Raw genomic sequence first — 15,279 nt, forward strand, 5'->3', positions numbered from 1 at the left:
TTCAAACTTTTCATCTTACCTTCCCCATCTAGCCCACTGAAGTGTTGTACAGATTTGTTAATATTTGTACAATACTCTGCACATGTCAAACACAAAGGATTACAGCTATTATAGAACAACTCTCTTAATCCTTTCTGAAACAAGTACACTAATACAGCATTACCATCACATTTAAAAGAAACCCTGAAAACAAGCAGGATGTGAAAATGCCATCCTTTACATCTTTCCTCTGCACCTACACATGAAACTCAACTATGGGCATTACTTTTCAAAAATTGGAACAAAAATATTTCTAACAAAAGCTATGTATTTCTTTAGAAGTTCAGAAGCTCATTTAAAGAGCTCATCAATCCCAGTGCCAGCTATAATTTGTCAGTCTGGCTGCCCTCACCAGTCCATCTGTATTAGACTGTACAATTATGCTGGGAACAAACCCTGTGATGATCTGATGGTCACACAAAGCCATGGAGATGCTGTCCAGCAGGTAAAGCAGCAGCCTGCAGAGAACACTCCAGGAAGCCTCCACATCCCTGCCCAAGAAATAAGCTCACTATGGAAATACAGGGTAGATTCATGCATTTTTTCAGTTTTCATACAAAGTGGTTCAGCCTCTATTATTTTTAAAGAAATTTTTTAAAAAACACAAATAATCAACTGACTGACACTTAGGCAATACACTGGAAAAAATGTTTTACTGTTAAATTATGAAAACAAAACCATTAAGTTACATTTTCTCCCTTTTCACTCCCTTGCAAATTTTAGCATATTTTAATTAGTTTTAGTTACCATAGCTACCATAACCATACTATCTTTAAAGTCAATTTTATTAAAATCCTGAATTTCATATTTTTACTGTATGCTGTCTGAGCTTATACAACATTTACAAGTATAAGTGATGTTAAATGGTGCAACATAATACTAAGACCATGAAAAACAACAATAGTGTAGGTCACCTGTATGTCTTTATGTTACAAAAATAAATTAGATAATTTCTAACTATTAAGGTACAGCAAAAAGAAAACGTGACTGAGGAACAAGCAGGTCAGTTGAGAAGGGTTAAAGACAAACAAACAAAGAAATGTATATTCAGCATAAGCAGGGTAATACAGGAAATGAGGAAATTAAATATAAGTGCAAGATCTTCTTGCACAGATAAATCCCAGCTTTTTAATCAATTTTTACTGGCATTTTATATTTTAGCCTGCTAATGACATCACCACTCTCATTTGGGTTACTCCAAACCACTACTTAGCAGTTACAGTTTTAAAAGTTCCAAAATATTTTTGCTGCTGGCATTTAGCTTTGTGTCCATGTGCCATAATAAGGCTTCAACACTGCACAAACATAAACAACACCAAAAAGACCCCACAAAACTGTGCCTTTGTGGAAGCCCTTCCTATCTCAGAGATGGTCCTACATTAGAATTTATAAGAAGGGAAAAAATTCTCCACTCTTTATCTTACATGAGTTAAAAATAAACCAGAAATGGATCAAATACAAAATGAGTGTGAAATTTAGCTTTAAATATTTTTCATGAATACTGCCACACTTGTGTTCAGGACTATATTTAGGAGTGTGAAGCAGTTGGTTACTCTGTTAGAGAAAATGATTTGCTGAACCTCTGCATCCAGCCAGCTTTTACCTGCTGAAAAGGTAAAACACAGCAGTAGCACGTCAGCTAAGGGTGACAAAGTAGGCCATGCACGTCAAATATCACAGTAAAAATTAAAAAAATGGAAAAAAAAGCTATTCTGAACAAGGTTATTTCAGCACTGCCTGAACTGCTGGGCTTAGTTTCTCCCAGTGACTGGAGTGGGCTCTTGGCAGGGCAGGACCTGCACAGGCACAGGAGGTGACACCACAGCTCATCCCAAGTACTCCCAAACTAGTCCAGGAAAAACCAAACTAATTAAAAAGAGCCTGTGAGGAACCACTACCAGTACTGGGAGGTCTCCTACAACCTCTTCCTGGAACTTCTTTAATTAGAACAATCTTTGGGATCACCTGAGAAGCACCTGCAGGTGCTTTGATGTTTTTCCTGCTGCCATTTCTCCCCAGGTCTCTGTCACACACCATCCAAGCAATGCATCCCAGCAGGGGACAGGCCCAGAGATCCCTGGGAACAAAGAGGCAGCTGTCCCTACCACAATGGCTCATTCACCCCACCGACTGCCCTGGGAAAGGAAATGGGACATATGGAGCATGCAGGAACAGAGGATGGAGCATGGAGACAGTGGCCACAGCCAGGACCTGCTTTAGCTACTCCCCAAGCTGAATGAGGAAAGGGGGTAAATCCTCAGAGAAGCCCAAGACTATGGAAATACCAATAAAAGCTTGGACTTAAATATTACACATCAAGACAACTTCCTGACCTAAATTTTGTATATTCTTGATATAATCTAAAATCTTATTGCAAATTTTTCACTTTGACAAAGGTCTTTCCTCCATGAACTTCCCATAGCAAAGAAGGTTGGATACACACTAAGAAGTTGAAACACTGTCAACCTTACTCAAAACTCAGTCCTAGTACAATCTAAGTTAAAATCTTTCTATGAACAGATATTTTATATCCTTCTGAAATACATAGTAACATCTCATCATGAGCTGCACAGGCTCTTAAATAAAAAAAGAGTTTTTATTTACTCCAATAAAAAGTAAAGCATAACATTTTATAAAGGGGCAAGAAAAGACAGGGATGCAACAGGTATTAACACATTTGCTGGGGCAGTTAAGGAATTGCTGTGAGAATCTGATGGAGATATGTTTGCTATGAAAGTGTGGGTGGGAAATGTTGAGGGCAGCAGCTAGAGAGCACAATTAGTTACTGTAGCCAGGAAAGAACACCTCCTAGGAGAAGACAGTCATTATTAACTTGTTAACAAACATAGCCTGAAGTAAGGAACTTTTAGAAGTCTCTGAAACTCAATTCATTCCATCTAATATTCATCACCTAGAAAAGAAAGAAAAAGCTCCAATGGAGTCATCTAAAGATGATGCTGCTGTAAGATGCATATGCTCAGAGACAACATTCTGTAGTGACTATTAGACAAGTGTGGAAAAGCTGCAAGTGGCATATGTGTGTCAAGGAGAGGGACCAGAAAAAACAGCTCTGGAGCATTTTGAGGAGAGGACAGAAAAGAAGAAAAAGGAAGGATGTGCATGATCAGGAAGACAGACCCAAGCTCCTCCTGAAAAGCTGTCTGCTATTTTTGTATTCTCAACAAGACAGACCAGCTAACATCACCTCAAGACTCTGTAGTCAAACTCCAGGCTGCTGAGCTCCATCTTCCACTCAAGAGGCAAAAAAAAACCTATTCCTTTATTAGAACATGGCATCAGCTGCTGCTAGCCAAATGGTGAACTTGTTAAGGCAAGTGACACTGACTGTAATATGCCTTCTGTGGCTGGAAAGTCTACAACTATCTGAGTCAGGTTAACCTTTCTGGTTTGAGCCCCAGTCTTTGGCTAATTTTTGATAAAGTGGAAGTTCCCAGGCCAACACATCCCAGCAGTCTCAGCAGTTCCCAGCCCTGCACACAGGGACACAAGGGAAGGCACAGCTGCTCAGAGTTCATCTACATACCCTCTAACATTATCACACTACTCACCACAGAATAAAACACAACAGCATTTATCCCCACAACATACCACGCCTCTCACAATTACCTGATGATCTGAGCACGTCCCTACAAACTTCCCTCTTTTATTTTTCATTTTTGAACTCACGAGGCCTTTACAGCAGCACTCTCTGCTCTGCAGAAACAATATCCCTCACAAGTGCATTGGTTTCCAACCATCCAACCTCAGCACAAAGGATCAAAGAATTCCTTCTAGACTCTCTCAAAAGAGGACAATTGTTTTATGAACTCTTCACACAACCAGTGCTTCAATAAAGCTTTGCATTGTGGGCATAAACCTGTACTTAGGCCTGTGTGAATTCCTACATTACAAGGGTACATGTTTGAAAGGTATCTCAATTTCTTTAGACATAATAGGAAAGGAAAATTCTTTTCAAAAGAAAAAAACAACATTAATTTGTGTCTTGTATCTGTGTACTTTCTTTCCTTCTTTTCTTCAAGTTGCCAGAAAGGAAAAACAAATGGATCTGTTTATCAAACTATGACTAATTTTCACTGCCTGGACAGTGTTTGATCAGGAAAATATATAGAAAAAGCTAGAACTTTGTTTACTTGACCAGCTTTACCTGCAAGAAAATTGGTCACCGTTCAAACTGTAAAAGAACACTTTGCATGCTCAAAAAAACACATTTGCCCCTCTTTCCTGTTGTCTATTTAATTTAATATCTGTAGCATAACTTTGATCCTGAAGCCTCTTCCTAATGGGGAATTCTTGGACCAAAGCAGTAAACCCTCAAAGTCATTGATGTATGGTTTGTGCAGTTAAGGGTTCCTTCCAAAAAATTCTAAATCAACTATGTATATTTTAAATATAAAAGCAACTTTATACACATTATTTACCTTATTACTAAGATAGGCTGAAAACCTTTGGAATTATAAGTTCTGTACTGGTATGTGAAACCTTACTGCAGACTTGCAAAATTATTTTTAACTAAATAAGCAGTTTGTATAACATTACACTTCCAATGTTCGCCACAAAAACTTGTCATAATCTGAGTTGGTCACTATAAAGCAAGAATTGTGCTATGATGTCTTCATGGAAGACCAAGTTTTCCCTCCAAGGTTTTTAACCACAATAAAATCAAAAAATAATATTAACATTTTGGGGAGAAACAACAACTTTAGAAGTGACCCTTGGTATACAACTTCTGTTGAATTCACCAAGGTATTCGTACATGGTACAGGCTGGAAAGAAGTAGACAAGTAAAGACTCATTTGGTGTTCAAGTGAGAAGTTTTCCAAGAATGCAAAACACAGATCTAGTCAGAATACATTGAGATGTGAGAGCTGTAAAAAAGACAGCTGTGTGTTTCCTTGTGTTCCTGGCTCAACAGGAGAATTTCCTGTAGAAATTGGAACCTCTGGAGAGCAATTAGTGCAAATCACTAACACAGGTAACAAATCTTGTTCTCTAAAGGAAACAGTGTATATTGGTTTGTTCTGGTTCAAGATACATGAAACAAAGAGAAACTGTTCAGAAAAACTCAGGAGGGCACATTCTGGGCAGACACAGGCTCTGCCTGGAACAAGGGAACTGGCAAAGATAAGCACTTGCTGCTGGAAAACTGAGGCAACTTGGTGGGCCCAACATGTGAGCAAAAAATGATATCTAAATATCATTTCTAAATATTTCTCTGGAGCATTTTAGCTGTGTTGAGACAGAAAGGAGGAACTGAAAGGGCACTGCTGCTGCAGGTCCCCAGAGGGACAGAGGAAGGTGAAGTGCAATGGGATGCTGTCTGTGGGAAGAGGCCATGCCAACTCTGGGCACTGGGATTGTTGTATTCCATGGATCTGACAGGGAAAATGCAAGAAACACTTCACATACACTCCTCTGCCACAGGCAGGACAGCCAAAACATGGGCTGGCACAGGACAACAAAAACTTAGCAGGAGAATCCACACCTCTGCTAGATGGCCTAAGTAGTTCTCCTGAACTTCTGGACTTGCAAATATTCAGAAACTGGAAAACCTTTGCAGGGAACTCATGTTTGGCTGTTCCTGGTTCTTTTGAGGTATTTGTTTATGGCAATACTAGAAACAGGAAAATGGTGAAAGTCACTGCTGAGTCAGGAACAAACTGGGCCACCACCAGTCTAAACTGGCTCAGGAACGGCTAACTTCTAAAAATAAAATTAGAAAATTACCAGTTTTAGGTGACTTTAACACCAAGTTACTTTGTTTAGACATCAAAGCTCAGCACTGCCTTCTAAGAGCTCAAGACTAAACAAAAGAGTTTTTTTAGCCCATTCCATATTTGGGGAAATGGACATAACCAGTACTTCGCCCAAACTGAAAAAGTCAGGATAACAACCCAGTGTCCTCTTTGCTGCCCAGACTGACATTTCAAATGGTCATTAAAGTCTTTCAAAAGCCTATTGGGCAAGTCCACACTAACCAGCAATTTGCTACAACCACCAAACTTCCTTTCTATGTCAACTACGACTATGGCAGCGAGGAAACTTACACAAAGTCTTCACGGAAACACTGCCAGAGTCACTATCTGGGGGCAATGTCCTGACAGCACTATCTCACCAGGGCTGAACACCTTCAGATGGCCAAAACACGGAGTTATTTCCTAGTATACGCCTGAATTGGTCCCCTTAGCTTGGAGACAATTGTTATCTTTGAACACGAAACAAACCAAAGGCAGCCAAGCCCACGCTCAACACGAGCAGTACCTGGAGGTCTGGTTCCACTATTGGTGAAGTCACTTAAACTAACAAAGCGGACATAAAACAGCACCCCTCACAATTGGCAACAACTGCAAAGGTACACAAATGACTCCATGCACTATAAATAAGCCGTAGACGAAAACCTAAACTTTTTTTTTCTTTTTTTTTTTTTGTTCAGTCTCCACCGCCCCCCTCCCCGGGTGGGGGCATCACGGGGGGGGTCGCGGCTATTTTGGAAACCGAGCCTTGGGCCCCCTGACGGACCAGGGGCTGCCCCTCCCCACCCCAGCCCTCGCCCCCCACCATCCCTCCCTCCCTCCTTCCCTCAGCGGGGAGGGGGCGGCATCGCCCCCCGCCCGCGGCCCGGCCCGCCCTCACCTGCCAGCGCCAGGATCTGGGCCTTGTGCAGCAGCAGCCGGTCGCCCCACTCGCCGGGGCTCTCGTCGTCCTCGTCCGCCGCCTCCTCGGGGTTGCGGTACACGGTGTAGACCTTCTGGTTGTCGAAGTCCTGCTGGGAGGTGGGGCTGAAGTCCCGCACGCGGGACACGGGCAGCGCGTAGCACACGTTGTCCTCCAGGAACCGCACGAACGCGTACATGGTGCGGGGCGGCCGCGCGGCTCCGCGCCCGCCGCCGTATTGTTCCTGCGGCCGCCTCTGCGCTCGGCTGAGCGGGCCTGGCCGCGCCGCCCGCCGGGCCCCAGACGGCGCCGGCCAGGCGCGAGCAATCCAGCGCGGAGCGACGCGAGCGGGGCGGGCCCGGGCGGGGGCAGCGGGAGCGGCCGCGGCCCCGCTCGGTGCCCGCCGCAAACAGCGCCGCACACAGCCCCGTATACAGCCCCGTACGGGTCCTGCCCCGTTCGGTGTCCGCCGCAAACAGCGCCGCACACAGCTCCCACACGGCCCCGGCCCCGCCGCAAACAGCGCCGCACACAGCCCCGCACACGGCCCCGGCCCCGCTTGGTGTCCGCCGCACACAGCGCCCCGCACAGTCCCGCTCGGCCCCGGCCCGCCCCGCACAACCCAGTACGGCCCCGCTCGGTGCCCGCCGCACACAAACGGCGCCCCGCCCGCGGCCCCTCACGGCCCCCGCCCTGCCGGCCGCCACCGTGCAGCCCCGCACTGCCCCGGCTCCTCCGCCAGGGACACGGGTCCCGCCTCCCCCGTACGATCTCGCCCCCGAGAAGGGCCTCGGGAAGGTGTTTTTGCCCCCAAGTTGAGAACTCCGTACGCGTGTGCCGCAGAAAAAGGCTTTGTTCCAGAGAATCATGGAGTGGTTTGTGTTGGAAGAGGCCTTAAAGATCGTCTCGTTGCAGTCCTGCTGCCCCGGGCAGGGACAGCTTCCACTGGACCAGGTTCTCCAAGCACCATCCAACCTGGCCTTGAACACTTCCAGGGATGGGGCATCCATGACTTCCTGGACAGCCTGTACCACCCTGACCACCCTAAAGAATTTTCTTCTGCTAGCCAATGTAAACCTGCGCTCTATCATTTTGAAGCTGTTCCCCCTTGTCCTGTCACTACACGCTCTTGTAATAAGTCTCTCCTCATCTCTTAAGTCTCTTTCAGGTGCTATAGTTTCTTTCAAGGCCATAGTAAGGTCACCCTGAAGCCTTCTCCAGGATGAACAATCTCAGTTCTCTGTCTTTCCTCCTTGGAGAGGTGCTCCATCGCTCTGATCACCTTTGGAGGAGAAACAGAGGAGTGACACAAAGTGGGATTTGTTTTGAGGGGCAGGGCAGAGCCAGCGAGTGCAAGGAAAAGGGGCAGGAGTGAGGAGAGTGGATCTTTACTGGCCAGACAACAGAACCCCACACTCATCTGCCACTTGGCAACAGCACTGGAGCATCAGCTTTTGTATGGAGGTCCTCATGGGAATGCAGAACCACCTGCACTCCATCATTCCCCTGTCCTCTCCCAAGAGAGCACAGAGAGCTGAGAAATGCTGTGCAGGTGTGTCAGAACCAGGCTTAGAGGCGGCACAGGTTTTATCACAAATTCCCAAACTTTTGGAGACTTAGATACAAAGTATGGGTGTTTTGAGGTTCACGTATGAAAAGGGTAATGTGGCAGAATTGCTTCTGGTTCAGAGCAAACTCATACTGCTGTTGTTACTCCTGACTGAGGTCTGTTTTACCCAGCCAGACTTAGGAACAGGACAATCACATGGGGAGAACTATGTAATGTAAAAATAGAAAAGAAAAAGAAATAAAATCACAGAATGAGTACGAGAGAAGGGCATCACCAGTTTTTTGTTTGCAAAACACCAACACAAAATGAAACCAAAATATATCTTCTTTGTGGGTTTTCATATCCCTGGGCATTTGCAGTACTATCTGTGACCATTGCACTGAGTAAAATCACACTGCACTTGTTTTTCCTGGTTATCTTTTATGAACTTCCTCCTGCATGGGGTTAGACCACAAGCTGGAAAACATGGAGTTCAGTTTTGACTGAGCACTGGCACAGGTTCCCAGAGAGCTGGTGGAGTTTCCATCTTTGGAGGTAACTCAAAACCATCTGGACATGGTCTTGGGCAACCTCTTGAGCAGGGGCTGGATTAGGGGAGCTCCTGAGGCCTCTCCCAACCTCAGCCATTCTGTGACAGTGCCAGAATGGTTTTGGTTGTGCCCAGCAGAAATCTGTCTTAAACAGCACGTGAAAACACAAGGAATCTACACAGGTGTAGTTAACCCAATGTAAGTATTTCCCCAACAAGCTGCAAACTTCCCATGCAGTAATGGCAGCTTTATTATTTTAGCAATTACAGAGTTTTGCAAATACTCCAGTTTAAGATTGGGGATTTAAATGGCAGTACTTTATGTTAACAATAAAGTATTGCCAGACTCGTGTGTAATTACAGGCAAATATAACACTGCTACAAAGTATGGATGACAAATGTATTCTAGTAGCAAGTCTGCAAGGGAAATGAAATTCCAGCAAGGATTGTGTTGCTGATCAAACAATACCAGCTGCTGTATCACTGCTGTCTCCTCTGCCTCGTGTTACAGTGGGGTACAGGGAGCTGCAGAGAGATGACAGGACAGGCTGATTGCTGGAATTACTCCATGGACATTGTTAAAATGATATGAACTACAATTTTGTTCTACTGAGTTCAGTGGCCAGTGAGGGATTGGGTAGGCTGCCTCCTGCCAGGATTGTATTCCCACCACAGCTGAATTCTATTAGGGAATAGGAACTCAGAGCAATGGTAAAACTGGAAATAAAAGGAAACAAAGAGAAGGTCAGGACTCAAAAATTAGCTTGAGTTGGAAGGGGAGAGATCTCTTTGGGTATCCAAGAATGCTTGGATCATTTGTCTCAATGAAAGGAAACTAAAAGGCTTCATGTGAAGGCAGTTAGCATCATAGTGGGTTTGTTGGTTGGTTGGTTGGTTGGTTGGGGCTTTTGGGGAAAAGGAGCACTCTAATCTGGTGTTTAGATTATTTTACGTTTGAATGTTCAATTACAGCCAAGACTGTAAAGATTTTTGCATCAGCAGCAAAAAAAATAAAAGGTCTCAAATCCTTTAGGCAGGCTGTTTCACAGTTCTCCACTGAAGGACGTTTTTGGGAACAGATAAGGGTTGGGATGATAAATGCATGTTTACTCTTGGTCCCTTGCACACACGTTGAGCCAGAAGGCATTATAATGCTAAAGAATTAATAATGATTGCATACATTTTTTTCTTCTGCCTACAAGGAACAGTGTTAATTTCTGGCTTTAAAATCTATAAATAATCTGCGCTGGTTAGCTGTGAAGCTGAGGAAAAATCCATTAAAGCAGCGAATGAAACACAAGTCAATTGTCACTCCTGTCTTTCGGACCTTTCCCATTTCTACTAATGGTTAGCCAGCTGCTTTAACATGAAGTTGAGCTTGAAGTTTAAAGGTGCAGAATTTTTTTAAAGCTATAGATTTTAAAACTCATTGTAAAGGGAATTACTGGAACCTTACTGGATTTAAATCCCTGAGCCAGTCCAGCCTTTTAGAAACAGCACAGCCCTGCTGAGAAGTAAATTGTTGTACTTTCAAAATGCAAATGAAGCCTCAGCTGAGAGAGTAATACTGTCACTCCAAGAGTGGAAAAACCACAGAACACAGTCCCAGCCCTTGTGGGACTCCTGAGTGGCTCTTTCTTGGAACACTACTTATATTTTGCTGGTGTTATTTTTCTTGAAAAGTAAAAAAAGCATTCAAGCAAAAGCAAATGTCTGCAGCTTTCATGTGCACTCTGTGTTTTCACTAAAAGATGAAAATGAAAAGCTAATAGTTCCGATAAAAGTTATGCAGGTGCCAAATCTCTTTTCCCAGCAAAACATTAAAATTAGGCTCATCATTCACATTATTGCATATTTAGTACTAAATTCTCAAAGGACACCATATTGACTTTAAATCTGCTAAAGAAGAAATACCCATTTTGTTTTAATGTCCCAGTGGAGGTGCTTCACTACTACCTGACTCTTCAGCAGTAACCATGCATTGGACTACAAATAGGAATCCCTACACATTGAATATGTGGTTTAGAAAACTATTGTTTCTAAACTTCTTATTTGTTCTTGGGGTAGTGCATTTCTGACCCAATTGTTTTCAAGCTCAAATATACCTTGAAGGAAAGATATAGTCACAATTTTTTGGGTTAACACTGTATTGGAACAATGGCATTAAAAGTCATACAGATTAAAGAAGAACTCAGCTAACAGGCACAAGAACTAAAGAGTGTTCAAAGGTTTATATATGTTCAGGCACACAATATACTCACAGTCTGGCTAATTTTTATGGAGAATATGATTGGTAAAGTGGTCAGAAGATACTTCCATTCCATGGTTTGCATTTTTTATTATGCAATGGAGTGCAAGACAAAGTCATTTCCATGTATAAATGTATTTTCCTCTGAACAAAGTCAGGTACAGCTTCTAGGTTTTTTGAGAGAGAGGGAGGTTGAAAGGAGGGAATCTACTATCCAGACGGAGCATTCCAGAGGGTTGTTCCCCTTCATATTTGAAAATAAATTTTAACCCTTGAGACACTGTCACCACACTGTGCTTTCAGCATCACAGTGATTACATATAAAAATACAAGCAAACAAAAATAAAGGTCCTTTCCTGGGTGATCCTAGAAGATGGATAAGAAAATATTTGTGTCCATATTTCATTCCGAAGCACTCCCTTACCAAGAGTAAGGGAACCTAGATTACACAAATAAATTCTGAAGATTTAATCTTTTGAGATCTATGGCCTTAAACCATCCTCAGTCCCAATTCCTCAGAGTGATCTAACTTTTCTCAGGGCTGTGGATACTAGTCAATCATCTTTTACAGTAAACTCTCACCCCCTCACAGAATATTCTTTCAAAGAAATGAAACCCAAGGCACATTTCATGGATCCATTGGCATAGGAGATGCTTATTTCCCAGCTGGTGCATTCTGTAGCATGAAAAGGTAATGATTAAGCCAAAGTGTCCACAGGAGAAGGCACTTTTCTCACTGTTAATGACTGGCTGGAGAAACCAAGGACCAAAGAAAAAGGCAGACAGTCATTAAATGCTGAAAATTCCTGACCTAAAGGTCATTATTAGTATTATAAAATTGGAAAATAAAAAAGTAATTATTGTCTTTGGGTCTTTATATGTATTAAAAATATAAAATTCCGGTGTCTGTTGCTGTGGATACTGGTCGGTAAGGTACTTATCTTTCCCATTCTGGCAGGCTATGCAATGGATAGATCTGGGACTGGCAACCCTTCAGGAATGTGTGCCAGACTGTATTTTCCTCTTCCAAATTACAGGTTAAACGTGCCCACAGAAAGTCAACAGGAACCAGGAGACGCTGCCAGTCGGCACCATCTCTCCTCGGTGAGAGCAGCCATTCCCCCACCCTCACCCAGCCCTCACTGGAGCTGCAAATGACTCTCACACATCGTGTCTTTCAGCTCCTACCCTCATGTACACCATTCCAAATCCTGCTAAATGCCATCTTTTGCACTCAGGTAAAATGCTGTTTTCCATGTGATAAACTCCTTTCCTGTGAGGAGGGCAGGGAGGGCTCTGTGTGAGCTGAGTCGTGCATGGACTCACCTGTAAAACGCGTCCTTCAGGTGCCATTGCCACCGTCTGCAAAAGCCGCTCTGGAGACGATATTGCTCTTGCAGCCCAAATGATCTTTATTGCTACTACCATCCAGTGATGGCTTCAGCCTATATATTTTCACTCTAACTGGAAATTTTATTTGAGATTTGCCCTTTCCTATTATAAACCAGACTTTCCCCTGACTTTTGACAGACATTTTACTAATACGACTCTAAAAGTAGCTTTACATACCTAGATTTTGCACCCCTGCAATAATTTGGTTCCTTCTGCACTTCAGATGAAAAAGTGACTTTCTTTTGGCAAAGACTAAAGTCTTTTTGTAACCTTTGGGCTTCAGTGTAAAATATCATTACTAGACACTGCCTGTGATTATGTTATGGTTTAGACAGATCCTCTAAGATGATATTAATGACCCTTTTTCATAATATTTTTGTTTTGGTTTTCTATTTTCACATCTGTACAGCACTGTTCTGTCTTGAACGAGCAGTTATGTCTCATACTGACAGGGAAAATGATCCTGCAGAGAGATATTCTGCTTGAGAGGTTCATACAAGTAGTGTAGGATAGACACAGAAGGAGAGAAGGTCAGCTACTAAAAATGCAGGACCGTGTTTTTTCCAAAAGGGTACCTCCACATACTCCCACTTTCCTTTAGAAATCTGATTATAGCAAGAGCGTGGACAGGCTCCAGAGATGGTTCTTGCTGTTTTGGAAGCTTCTGGACAATCAGCAGCTGCAGGAATTGGATTGAGTGAAGGCAGAGTCAAAACTGCTTAAATAGATGTTCTTGCAACGCAGTGCTTTTTAATTTATACTCCTGTCATATTCCTTCTAATCCCTTTCAAGACTGGTTTATATTTCATTATAAAGTGAGTTGAGTTTTTAGAAAATGTTCCCAGGACTTAGTGCTCACATCTCACTACTTCAGAAGGTAGAGTTTTCTACTTCTGATGGAAGTCACAATCAGAAATGGACCAGCTGCTCTTCTGAAGAACATCAACTAATGCAAGCACTTAAAATCCTGTTGTGGAAGGTGAAAGGGAGATAACAGAGCAGGAATAATCCTTGGAATATTTCAGGAAAGTGCCTTCCTCAGCTGTGCATTGTTAATAATCATGTTTAAATTAAAAGAACAGAAAATGAAAGCTGAAACTTCTGGCAAGTGAAAGTGCTCCCTAATCTAAAATCCTTCACTATGCTCTCTGAACCTCTCCACTCTAAATAAAACCAGACGTATTTATCATTTATGAGTTACAAATGAAGCTGCACCTGGTCTGCTCTAGTAGGTGAATTTAAAAAAACCAAAAACAACAACACACAGCAAGCAAATGTGAATTGGAAGGAATTGCTGTGACCCAGCTCTCAAAAATTCATACCAGGGGGTAACTGTGATAGACCCCTCCAAGAATTGTTCTAGTTTTTCAAAGCAGAGTAACTCCTTTTATCTCACACAGTGTAGATGATTGGCATTCATCTTTGTCCCACTTACAAGGAAGGTGTTCCCTCAAAATAGAAAATGGCATAGGAAACTGATAATCCAAGAGATGTTTGAAACCTCAAGGGTCTTCTTGCTTTGCTGGTATTTTCCACAAAAGCCTGAGCAACGTCTATTGTTCAATAATATTTAACATTCAGGGGAATCAGGATATTTTTTAAAGTGTGATCAGAAAAAAGGGCCCTTCCTAGGCTGTCCCAGAATTCCTCATAACAAAGAGAGCTTTGTTTCATAAAGAAATACCTTGCACTGGAATACCCTAGGGAAACCAGGGTTTGGGGTTTTTTTTAAACAAAGACAGGAATGTTCGAATTCGAGGTTCCCTTTAAGTACTCTTCTAACATGAATATTTTTAAGGATGCTCTATTAAGTTCATGCATGAAATGTCACCCAGCCGTTAGTATATTTCTATGCAAATACAGCTGTGAAAGCTAATAACTGAAATCTGCATTTTTTCCACATTTCCAGTGTATTAAGCAACTTCTCATTCTTTCCTGTTTTGTAACTCACGTTAGCCTCTTGTATCAATGGAACAAAGCTCAGGTTATACTGCTTCCTGCTTGAATTCATCTGCAAACATCAAAGGTGGACATTTGAATAAGCAATTTAATGTATACATTTTTATTCAGTTCAGTATACTGATTTTCTCCTAGTAGGAATAAGAATTCTTTAAGATGACTGCAGAGAAACACACCATTCAGAATATGAATTGGAATATTCTTGCAATGCTTTTCAGTGAGGATGGTGTGATATTAAGATTAGAATCCTGCATATAATCAGATTTTGATGCTTGTACACATAGTGTGGTATTTCTTTTCCTTTACAAGATTTGTATGCAAAAACACAGCTATCCAATATTTGGAACATGCACTGTCTGCAGATACTACACCATCCAAACTGATGAAAAAATAATGTCAAGGAAAATAAGAAAGTGTCTGGGGCACTGCTGCATACAAACTTTGCTAAATTCATCAGAAGTAGTTTTACTGTTCTGAATACAGAAAATATTGCAAAACCAGTCCTTCCAGAACAACGAGAGCAAACAGAGCTCATGTCCATCCCTTTATTAAATCTTGGACTAAAGATTGACTCTTGGGAGCTGTAAATATTTCTCTAATCTTTCAAATTCTCTGATGTGATACACACAGAATTTTTTCAAATGACCTATATTTTCCAAATTCCCTCTCTTATTATTTACCAGTACATATAAGAGGTAATAAAACAGAAAAGATAAGATAGGTGGGGATTTAATTAGAAGCAAAAGGGGGCACTACTGAGAATATATCACAGTATTTAAGGAACATAAATATAATGCATACCTTCAGCTTTTATCCAAAAATGCAAGAGAAAAGACCACAAAGCAAAGGAAATCTGAATTTTTTTAAGGG

The 15,279-nt window shown here is 42.3% G+C and overlaps 1 protein-coding gene across 7 annotated transcripts in view; it reads right to left on the reverse strand.

The window, feature by feature from the left end:
* LOC135451325 (cytosolic carboxypeptidase 6-like) overlaps positions 1 to 15,279 on the reverse strand; it is an 876,962-nt gene that overhangs the window by 345,954 nt on the left and 515,729 nt on the right. Inside the window, exon 1 of one of the 7 annotated variants that reach the window (XR_010441280.1) lies at positions 6,691 to 7,093. The exons of the other annotated variants lie outside the window; for them this stretch is intronic. The gene's annotated coding sequence lies outside the window, so the exon portion shown is untranslated. Of the gene's footprint in view, positions 1 to 6,690; positions 7,094 to 15,279 lie in introns of those variants that run through there. 7 annotated transcript variants of the gene reach the window in all.

This window comes from Zonotrichia leucophrys, chromosome 8 (genome assembly GCF_028769735.1).
Source record: "Zonotrichia leucophrys gambelii isolate GWCS_2022_RI chromosome 8, RI_Zleu_2.0, whole genome shotgun sequence".
NCBI classification, from domain to species: Eukaryota; Metazoa; Chordata; class Aves; order Passeriformes; family Passerellidae; genus Zonotrichia; species Zonotrichia leucophrys.